This window comes from Cydia pomonella, chromosome 12 (genome assembly GCF_033807575.1).
Source record: "Cydia pomonella isolate Wapato2018A chromosome 12, ilCydPomo1, whole genome shotgun sequence".
In the NCBI taxonomy this organism is placed as follows: Eukaryota; Metazoa; Arthropoda; class Insecta; order Lepidoptera; family Tortricidae; genus Cydia; species Cydia pomonella.
The window spans coordinates 12,376,160-12,388,179 of NC_084714.1; the positions used below are offsets into that span (position 1 = coordinate 12,376,160).

Here is a 12,020-nt window from a genome sequence, read left to right on the forward strand (position 1 = left end):
CTTCCCTTTTTTGTAATTTAATATATATACTCGTATATATATATATATATATATATATATATACACGTTCGACACCCGAACTACGATCCTTCCCAAAGTACCTCAGAACAAAGATCCGAAGGTCCCAAACACACAAAAGGAGCCAAATACTTACATAATGTGAATTTGACCCGGCTTTGAGGAAGATTGCGGTAGTCTCAGTCCACGTATTAAATAAAATAAACTAAGATAGCAGTGCCAGTAACCTACAGGTTATATAATTAGATTAGATTAGTTTCAACATCACGAAAAAGCAATATGTTCACATTACAATTTATAACCAAAGAACATAGGATTTTTGTCGCCTACTTAATTGGCTACTTGACATTTTTTTGTAAATAATGTCAATCGATGTTGATTTTCCGGGGGATCAAAGATCAAATTATAGGACTCATGGCATTTAAGCAACACAAAGGTCAGAAATGAGAGTTAGTCTGACGCTCGTACTCGAACAATGAAACGCCTCTAACAAAATGATAATGTAATGTGACGTCACACTACAATTAGTCTGTCCTTAATGTATAGAAAATCAAGAGAATGGCTATTTTGACCCTGAAATATTGCATCTATGTATGTACTTGTAGTTGTCATACAATTTATTTTTCAATAAAATACAAGGAATCGAATGGTACCATTTTCTTTTTACTTTTTGATAGTTAAAAAAAAAAAACACGCTTTGGAGCTTTGTATTTTTTATAATCTCAATATGTCTTTTTAAATTCCACTTTTTTTACAATAGATGGCTTATTTTCTATCGATTTACCTAAATTTTGTTATAATATTCAACATATGGCAAGTACCCAATTAATGCATGCAATATTTAAGAGATGCAAATAGTGCCTAAATGTTTCACTCATAAACATTTTATTGCTCTATTTTCTTTGTATTAGGGTAAAGGCACCAGTAGTCAGCCTTTTAATGAATTTTCTATGTTTAAGGTCGTCTTTGCCCACTAATGGACCAATAAGTATTATTAATGTATTTACAGTTCAACGATTTAATAAAATTTAATTCTTGTAAAGAATAAAACGTGAATTTTGCTTTTGGAAATATTTCATTAAATTCTTGGCCTTTCTGGGCGTTTTTGCCAGTAATTAGCCCCCTGTGCACCAATAGACAGGCTTTAAGTACCCAGTGTCCAGCCATCCCAATTTATTGGCTGACTAGTGAGTTCCGATTGCCGCGATCTCAAATTCCAGTGGTTAGCCACAGGCTGACTATTGAATATTTAATGTACCTATTTCAATCAAATAAAGTCATAATTATGTAAATATATAGTTAAAGGTGCTTGATCTACCTACTTAAACTTCATTTAAAAATAAGATAAGCCTTAAATCATATAGTCAGCCTCCTCCCCCGGCTGACTTCTGCAGGCGCGGATACAAGATTTGGCTTAGGGGGGGGCCATTTTGAGAAAATCATATATTTTTGCACAGAAAATAAGGTAAAAAAAATTTTACTCAATTTAGTAATGTGAGAGCCAGGGTTTTAGGGGGGGGGGGGGGCATTGCCCCTATGGCCCCCCCCTTGTATCCGCGCCTGGACTTCTGGGTTTACGACCTTTTTAAAATGACTGCCTCGAACTCAGTAGTCAGCCAGGGGAGGTTGTCTATTGGATTTTGTACAAAAAATGTAGTTCCCAGCCGCCTTAAAAATATTACTTTTAAATAGATTCATATTAATTTTTTACTTTTTTAAGATGGATTATTAGAATTATTTATGTGAAGTAGAATATTCTTGTAACAAGAAGTCACAGTTTGGCTGCTAACGCCGTGTCAAAATACCATGTGACACTGCAAAAAAAATGGCGCATATTACATAACCCTTCATACCAGATGACATCACTTTTTAGGGTTCCGTACCAAAAACGTACAAAAGGAACACTTTTTTGTTCCTTCTGCATAGCAATAGTTCACCATTCCTGTTATGCCATACTTGTTTGAGTATTATTATGTTAGTATTAGTCTTCCTCTGATGCTGTTTTGATAATATAAAAATCCTGTAAATTGATCTAATGGACGCTCGATATTGGTCTGGTCTGTCATTGTCTTTTAGTTCGTGTAGCTACCGTTGGCGCTTGTTGCGTATGCAGCTGTAATGTTCAGCCTAGGTATGGTTGGATGTTTACGATGCTTGATATGTAAATAATCTTTACTTAATTTAGTCGTTATCTTTTATCTATTTTTCAATATGTTCACTCTATATTATTTTATGTCTTTTTCCTTCTTGTCTGTTACCTTTCGTGATTTTTTTCACTTGATGATCGGATCGGATCGGAAGATCAGCGCTGGAAGCCACCAGCAACATGCTGAGATGAGTCCATTTCGTGGCACTTTATACTTTCTTTGTTTTTGTTATATTATGTAATATAATGTGTCTTGTTTGTGTTTACGAATAAATTATTCTATTCTATTCTATTTTTATGATGCGACTCTGTCCGTCTGTCTGTCTGTCTGTCACATCGCTAAATATCTCGAGAACCACTTAAGCTATCCATTTGAAATTTGGAACAGTTATGAACAACGCTAACCCAGACACGTTGAAAGTATTATTTTTTATTTTATTTTTATTAACTATGGAAAATGCCCAATATGAAGAGGGGGCAAAATTTCAAAGTCTAGTGACTAGGTCATGTGGGGTATCATTTTAAAGAGCTCAAATTGTACATTCTAAAACATTTTTCTTTTTTTTTCATAGAGAAAAAAAATGATTTATGAAAGAACATTTAAAAAATATCGTTCCCCCCTCCCCTTATCTTCGAAGTTTATGTGAATAAAAATTATGAAAATAACCGTTGTAAATTATATTTAATCAGAAAAAGACACTCGGGCCGTGGGGTAGGGGAGCGCGTGGGCTCCTTAAGGAGCTTGGGAAGCGGTTGAGGGAGGCAACAGGGGAATCTCGCGCCGGCAGCTTTCTCGCGCAGAGGATTGCTATCGCAATACAGCGCGGGAACGCTGCCTGCGTGATGGGCACCTTGCCGAGGGGCCTAGGTTTAGAAGGTAGTTTTTAGGGTTTTTTTTTAGTTAGGTTTAGTTTTAGTTGTGTTATCATAATTTTATATATAATATATTGTTTCCTTTTCTGATTAAATTTTTACATAATATTAACATTACTATAAATTTTACAGGAAAAATATAATCAGACCTCTACCTTGGTAACTTTTTTTTAATAGACAAAAAACCTTTCCGATTTCATTTTGCAGTTTAACTAACTTTGCGTATGTTTATTACACCTGAAACTTCTATGAGATTACATTAAATACACTTTTTTTCAAATGAACTGATAGTATGTACTTATTCTATGCAAATAAAGTTATTCTATTCTATTCTATTCTAAAGGATCTTTTTTCGAAATCGGTTCACATGATCTAATTATCCTCGAAAAACCAACATACGGGCAGTAACATCGTGCAAATTAGTTAGACAATTTGCCGATAGAATTTGATCATAAGTCTTTCGCCTTTATAGTTTCACGAGATAATTCAAAGTTTGTACGGAACCCGCGGTGCGCGAATAAAACGAACTCGCACTTGACCGGTTTTTATTTGAAGTAGTATTGTGGTTCATGCTAGGCAATTCTTTTATAGATTTAGTTTTTTTTTTCGATTAATATTTTATCAGTGTATAATATTATCTTATCTACTTTTGTCATGAAAATTACTAAAACTTTGCTAATTACAACCAAAAATAGGCAAGAAAGGCTGACCTACAATTATTATAGTATTTTATGCAACAGTTGTATAAGAAGGGTAAAAAAAGGCGAGTGGCGTGAGTTACAATGTGAGCCGGAGCCGAAGGCGTATGCGAACATTGTAAAGGAATACGCCACGAGAATTTTTTGACCTACTTATACAACGTTGCATACAATATTTTTCCTACGAGTCAACAAAAATAAATCTTAATTTAGGTAAACAAATTACAGCAAAAGTATATAGCCAAGACGCGCGAGCATACCTTGTTACGCGCCCGGCCCGCCCCGGGCCGCGGCCGGCCGGTCGGCGACACCTCCTCGTAACTCATGAGGCCCTGGTACTTGCTACTTGCTAAATTAATTTTTTGGACAGTTTTTTCTCAATTTTGGCCACCGTAGCCTACGGAGACTAACAAGCAACGCTAAGCGGTCTTCGTAGTCTATGGGTGTTGCTATATTACGGGTGTCACATGCGTGTTTCTGACTTATGAAATAATTATTTTTACTATGCAACCAAATGAATATTTTGTAAGTTGGCAGCTGTTGCGACTGCAACTTAATATTAAATAAAAATCAATGCAGTAGCTAAACGCAGCCGTCGGGCTCGGCTATTATTCGGAGGCTTTTTAAAAGCACCAATAGGAGCGCTCCACATAATCTGTATCGCGGCCAATTGGAAGTATTTAAATCTAAACCTTTTGTACTGATCAAGTCAAATATTGCAAATCACTCTTGCATCATCCTCCATACTTTCAACACCTACTTTCTACATTGAACCGTTTTGGCAAGAACCCTTGTAAACCAGTACCTTTGGGAAGATTATACTTCACTTCATTATACATCGAAGTTTTATTTAAGTCGTCGACATCCTGACCTGCACGGCGGCTACAGCAGCAATGCACTTAGTTTAAAACTGTCTTCGTTTTGGTTTTGTTAGGTTGGTAGCCATTAATCGCAGTAACGTTATAGCTTATAAAAGCACAAGAGCTTTTATGAGGAATAGACAATATAGACTTTTCTTGAAATATTTTATGTATGTTCTTATATTCGTGTTAATGAATGCATAAATGACAGATAACAGTAGAGGAGTAGGAAAACAATTTTATATACCTCATACTCCTTTATATCATGTAAAGTTTCAAGTTATTTCTGCATGTCGTTAAAATGAGAGTGCCGCTTCGATTAAATGGCGGCAGCTACTCTTAATGGAACCACATATACACAGGAAGGAATAAATGATATGAAGATAAGAATTCTAAATTTTAAATTATACCGATCATTCCTGTTTGTTACTCCCGGGAACGTGACTGTTGTTGTTATGTATGCGTGGTTTCTATTTAATATCGATTGTAGGTCTACATGTTTTTATCCTTAAAAAATAATAAATAAATATTATAGGTAGGATATTCTTACACAAATTGACTAAGCCCTTCAGTAAGCTCACGAAGGCTTGTGTTGTGGGATCTTACAAATACTTAAATACATAGAAAATATCTATGCTCATCACACATATAAATGCCCTTACCGGGATTCGAACCCAGGACCATCGAATTCATAGGCAGGGTCACAACCCACTAGGCCAGACCGGTCGTCAAAATCCAATTAATTAACATGATTCACATAGATATAATTTTTTAACTTAATTTAGACTTATAAACGAATCGAATACTATGGATGTGTGTCCATTGGTTTCCATATGGATAGATGTTATTTCAGTAATTAGAAAAAGGGCAAGTAAGATGAGGATGGTAATGACATGATGTCTAAATCACGCTGATAGCCGAGTAACGACTGTGACATAGCAGTAACGCGCGATCTGTCTCATGGTTTCATTCGACTTTGCAGGTTTAAAGGGTTAAAGGATGGAGGTTTATTCATGTGAAATTGCCATTGGTTTATTTTAAATATAATAGGCAGGTACGGTACATGTCATTACCAGTTTTAATCACTTATTTAAATTAAGCACTTACTTAATTTCCTCAAAACACCTACCTACATTTTTAATCCATTTAGTAAATTCATCTCCTGAATAAAAATATTTCTATCTCTACCGCGTATCTATCGTTTATTCTCCGTGGTAAACTAAATTCAGATCAGTTACAGGAATCGTGTCAAGCCGTTTGGAAATAATATATCGCTTTGATTTGACATATTTACCTGACAGGAGATGACGTTGGTATGTAGGTGAGAAGGATGCTGCGAAGTGAAGAGCGGTATCGGTGAGTGCGGGCGGGGTTGTTCGGGCGGCGCGGGGCGGCCGGCGCGGGCGAAGCGCGCAGGGCGGCGCGGTAGCGAGGCAGGGCGCGAGGCGGTCGGCGGGTGGCACGTAACAAGTGAAGCGGGCCCGGGAGCAACAGTCTGCCGGAGCCCGGCCACGCGGCCTGACACACCACAACAAGTGTCGAGCCCCGGCTTCGGTCGCTCGCGTAAGTAACGGACCTAATTGCTCCTTCGCACACCTGGGGCGCGCGGAACCCGTCGACTCGCGCGACACCACCGCTGCACCGCTCGGCGCGCCGTCGCCGCCGCTCCGCTCTATAGGTACCTACATACACTCGAAGGTGCCTCGCCATCAATACAATGGTTTACCTGTTGCTCGGATGACGAGAGAAAAATAATATTAATCCTTTAATGTCCAACATGTTAGCTCAGCAAAAACGATTAGCAAATATTTGTGAAGGTGTTATATGCGGTTTTATATGATCGCACGTCGGGCTAATGGCGCTTTACTCGGTTGCGCTGTTGTCCAATTAGCTTGCGTGCTTGCGTTACATTTGGGCCCAATAATATTTGTTCATTACATCGAGGGTTTGTCTTAATGTTTAAACCTTCGAACATTGATGTATCCTTCCTGTATTAATACATAGGTACAAATAACACGTAGAATTAGGAATTTCTATGATCATACGACCTAAAGGTACCTTTTTTGCACACATTTGCTCTAAGTACCTGTCTATTATTATTACAAGCAAATACTTTTATACCGATTCCGTAAATCTCGAATAATCCCGCATGTTCTAAAACAATGCAATTTTGTTAAAATATTCAAAAGGTAAACTCTATAGAATAAAATGAAACAACTTCCAAAGAGTCCATAACATGAGACCCGCGGATAAGATACTGGCATCTTTAAAACGTTTATAGAATGCGAAGCTGCATCGAGACATCGGTATGTGAAGATATTGGAAATGCTGGTATTGGATCAAAAAATGAAAGGAACATATTTCAGCAGCTAATAATAACTTGTAAAAATTAAAACGTCTCATTTATTATTAAACCTAAGCATAGGTATTATTTTATCCAACATGAAAGCCAAAGCAGGACTCCTTTAGCTAAAAACGGGAGACGTTAATAACAAAAAATAACATATTTAGTACAAAACATCTGACAAAGGAACGAAAACTAAAAAAAAAAAATTAAAACCGCTAAAAAACTCTTTAAAATCCATTATAAAAAAAACTTTCTTCCATTCGTTTTGTCGTGTTTTCAACTTTGACGTAATATCTACTGTTTTGACGAGTCATAGTAAGTACCATTCCTTTTGTCAGCCTTCAAATTTATAACTTGTCATTGCATAAGTATATAAGTTTCCAAATATCAAGAATATTTCAAGAAATATGGACAAAATATAATTTTGCATAAAGTTGATGATGTAAAAATAAAGTTGATCGAGAGAATTTATTGATCATAAAATAAATAATAAAAACTAAAATATTTGACTTCCCTTTCAAGTTCTTTTAAAGCACTACTTGAGCTATTGTTTGGTCAGTATTTTGAACTTCGGTGAAGGTTATTAGGGGAGAGAACCCTAAAGCGCGGGTAATAGGCGCTGATTTACTTATTGCGAATTTAAGTGCGAATAACAAAATATGCATATGTAAAATGGTGTGAGCACTTGTATGTAAGTTCCGGTCGGGCACCAGAGTTAAGCTATAGCTAAGATTAAAAGTACGGAAGGAATGTATTATCGGCTAATTCTAAAACTATTATAACTACCATAAACTGGATAAAACCGCAATAATTAGGATAACGTTCAATTTTTAATTTTATTATTGTTTAACTAAAAAACGTGCTCTGGGGCAAATAACTTGTTCTGCGTTGATATAAAATTTTATACTTAGTTGTTGTCATACAATGACATACAAATAAAAGTAAATATTTTAAAAAGTCGGAGTCGGACTCGCCTTCATAGGGTTCTGTACATCGCACAATTTTTAATGTTTTTTTGGAAACAAACTTAAGTAGAACGTCTTGAACAGGGGCGGCCTTAGCCTTTGCGAGGCTCCGGGCGAAAAATCTTTGAGAGGCCCCTGTTTTTAGTACTAAATAAAAAAATGGTATGTCGTATCAGCGAAACTCCTTGTAGACAGTCCAAAGGATCCTTCAAGAGAATGGAGCCGAGCTCCACCTAGGACAGAAGATCCGGGCATCAAATCTCGATGGCTTCCCGTGTGAAGCTGAAGACTGAGCTACAGGAAAGCAGTGTTTGAAATCGAACTCGCAGAGTGAGCAAGGTCCACGGCTAAGCTCCGCAAAGATACGGCCTGCAGTCCCGAGTGTGTAGAGTTTCCTGCAAGTCTGAAGTCGAGCTGCAGAAGAGCATAACTTGGAATTGAACCAGTGGCCAAGTGTAAGCAAGACCGAAAGCCTTAGTAGCTTGACTTAGTGTTTCATTAAGACCTATAATTTTCCTGCAGAGCATTTAGGCGTGGCCAAAGGCCAAGTAACAGACAAAAACCACTGGTCAAGTATTTTAAACGCAAGGAAGAGCTCCACGAACGACCGAAGGACTTCCGTGTGAGGCCAAAGGTCGAGCTATGAGAGATCAGAGCTTGAAATCAAACAAACGGTCGAAGGCCCAACCGATCGAGGAGCGTTTCTATGCAAGGGCAAGCTGCAGGAGAGCATAGCCTGGACATTAATCAATTAAATCAATATGATCTCGATTCTCTTGCTACTAACTAACTAACTTAAACTAAACTCGCATTCAGCATCGCAAAGAAGCGCGACTTGTTTGGATGTTTTGGGCCTTCAGCCGTATGCACTTTTATTAAATTTCATATTTGAGTCGTACGATCACTGCTGTGCAGTAAATCGGCATTTGGCCTCGGGTTTTAGGCCTGATGTGGAGTGCATTCTTCGGCCACCTAGGGCTTTGAAGCTCATTCTTGCGATCCGTCTCGATCTTTTGTTTGTGTCCGAGCTCTGTTTTCCTGCATATCGCCCTTCGGCCTTTCGGTTCATTATTGACCAATTAACGATTGTCATTTCCGAATTCAACCCTTCTGCAGCTCTGCCTAGGGCCTCGCGGTGGTGGTGGGTTCTCGAAGGCTGGAATCTCCCTATCGCTGTCCGATTATTTCAGTTTTTTAAGATATACCAAATTGCATACGGGGGCGCAGAAAAAGAAAATGTTAACTTCATTAAAAATGACTGCAATAATACAATAAGCGATCGTGCCATGACAATTTTTTACAACTGTTTTGTTTTGCAATTAAACCGTCTTAGACGTTTTTCTTTATACAGACGTTTTAAGAAGAGTCAGTCATAGATAACTTCTGCATCGACTTTGACTCTACTCATGTTTCATGTAAAAAACTAATCAGCCTGTTGCGCGAGGGCAAGCGTGAGGCCCACTCAAGCGCGAGGCCCCGGGCGGTTGCCCCGTTCGCCACCCCCAAAGGCCGCCCCTGGTCTTGAGAACCTGAAAGGGTCGGAGTCGGATCGAAACCACATGTAACAGAAAGTGTTATGGCGCGGTGGCTTATATCTTTACTCTCTAATAGCTATAATGCATAGGTTTTATATCAATCCTTGGGACAGAAACTATTACTTGGAATTGAATGTACCGCTGACAGAGATGGCACTGATTTTGCGCTAAAAACTACGCATTCGGGGCTAAAATAAGCTTTTTGCACGTTGTTTACTTAGTGATCGCATCAGTCAATGAACATATTTAGTAAAAAGTGGTGGCATTTGGTAGATTACTTAATTACTACCATACTAATGGTAATCGCTTACCATCAGGTGATCCGTCTGCTCGTTTGCCTCCTCTACCATAAAAAAAAACTAAAATACGCGAGATTGTAACTAGCTGTAAAAAAATAATAAATTGGGATTTTTCAGAGATATTTTACTATTGCTCTTAATTGAGGGTAAAATAATGTTCAAAACTGATGCAAAGTAGCTGGGATAGCAGGATAAGCGTGCTCAAGCACTAACCTCCTTCAGCTCGGTCTTCAGTCTCGTGTGTGTTCGGGACGTTTCGGGCCTTCGGCTATGGAACGTTTCGGGTTTTCGGCTCTAAGCGAATCTCGGTTTTCGGCCTTCGCAATAGCCGTCCTTACCACGTTTCACGTAAACCATTGCGTCTGTGTCCCTAAAACAGCCTAACAGCATTTTTGCTCTTAAGTCCGACTCACGCCTGACTGCAGATTTCTAACAAGTTTTCCTATTATAGTTTGATAAAGAACTATTTTGTGTTTTTGTTTTTAAGAAGTTATTCATGAAAATAGGCCAATCCCCCCTATTGGCCTATTTTCATGAATAACTTCTTAATTTTTTATTTTAAAATTATTATAAAATATATATTTGAGATCCTCACAGTAAGCCCTTTCATTAACCGACTTCAAAAAGGAGGAGGTTCTCAATTCGACTGAATATAACACGATTTAGTTTGCAAACCTTATTTTTAAGTTTCTCATTTACCCCCCAAAAGTGCCCCCTATGCTTAAAATTCATTTATTTACGTTACATGTCCGTCTTTCGGTCTCAGACTTACATATGTATACTTACTAAATTTCAACTTAATTGGTCCAGTATTTTCGGAGCAAATAGGCTGTGACAGATGGACAGACAGACAGACAGACGCACGAGTAATCATAAAAGGGTTCCGTTTTTTCCTTTTATTTGACGACCTGCCTGGCCTGTAGTGACCCTGCCTGTGAACCCGGGTTCAAATTCTGGTTACTGGGTAGGGCATTTATTCGTGTGATAAGCACGGATATTCGTCCTGAGTCATGGGTGCTTTCTATGTATTTAAGTATTTACAAATATGTATATATTATATTTATCTATCGTTGTCTAAGTCCCTACAACACAAGCCTTATTGAGCTTACTGTGGGACTTAGTCAATTTGTGTAATAATGTTTATATTAACAAATTACAAAATTAAATGTTAGTGAGTCTTTTCACATTTAAATCAATCAGTGCTTTTTTAACAATAGTTTTTGTATTATTTGGTTTATTAATAATGTTATTAATTACATCGGAGGGAAAGCTGCTCAGAGTTTTTGGTATGTACGAAGACCATAACCTATTACCATACTCATTGTTATTTTTACATGTTATGAAGTTAGGTTCATAGGATAGTCTACGAAGGTTCTTTGGTCTATAGTATCTATTCAGCTCTCCCAAACGATGCTTGTATTCTCAAATTACAGCCATTTTAGCCTTATCATATACACTGAGCACTCTACAGCAATTAAACAAGTTCTCATAATTATTTCTAAATTGTTGTTTAATTTTTAGCGGAACTATGGTTTTTACAATCCTAATTTGTATTTTATGAATACGCTGTAAGTAAGTTTTATAAGTACGCCCATAACTGGATATGCCATAGCCAATAATGGAGTCAGCCAAAGCTATATACAATAAACGAAGTATGTTATATGGCATTTTATGCTTAATTAAACAAAGATTGCTGAGTATAGCTCTTAACCTATTACAGACATTATCAATATGTGGTCCCCAGTTAAATGAGGTATCAATTTTTAATCCCAGGTAGGTATGGTTGTTGACAACTTCCAACAACTCACAATTACCACTACAGTAGGGCAATGCATCATGCATACATGCATGCTCATGGACCACAATTTTGGGTGCATCACAGATTTTCATATACGGAGAACAGAGCATTACTTTAGTTTTAGCATAGATGTATCAGTGAGATATCAAAAATACTCCAAATTTTCTCGTCTCATGATTGGTGCCGTTACCATAAGTGGCGATATAATGGCCGGAGTTTCAGGTATAATTTTGAAATTCGTAATGTTACCTTATGACATGTTGTCTTACAGGTAGTTTCGGGTATAGCAATACCACTTACTTATTTTATGTGTTACTCAAGTTGAATAAAAAAATGGCCCTATAAAATTTTGTGAACGACAGAAAACTTCTAGAATTATTTCAACAGAATTATACTTAAATATGTATATTTTTTTAAGTTTCAATAATTATTGATCGTTCAATTGCCATGAACTGCTATAATGGTGTTCCTGCTATATCAA

At 37.4% G+C, this 12,020-nt stretch overlaps 1 protein-coding gene across 4 annotated transcripts in view; it reads left to right on the plus strand.

The window, feature by feature from the left end:
- The first annotated feature begins 5,247 nt into the window (after positions 1-5,247).
- LOC133523605 (regulating synaptic membrane exocytosis protein 1) overlaps positions 5,248-12,020 on the plus strand; it is a 244,393-nt gene continuing 237,620 nt past the window's right edge. For 2 of the 4 annotated variants that reach the window (XM_061859274.1, XM_061859276.1), the window contains exon 1: positions 5,248-6,273. The gene's annotated coding sequence lies outside the window, so the exon portion shown is untranslated. The remainder of the gene's footprint in view (positions 6,274-12,020) is intronic. The other 2 variants (XM_061859275.1, XM_061859278.1) reach the window with 1 other exon arrangement.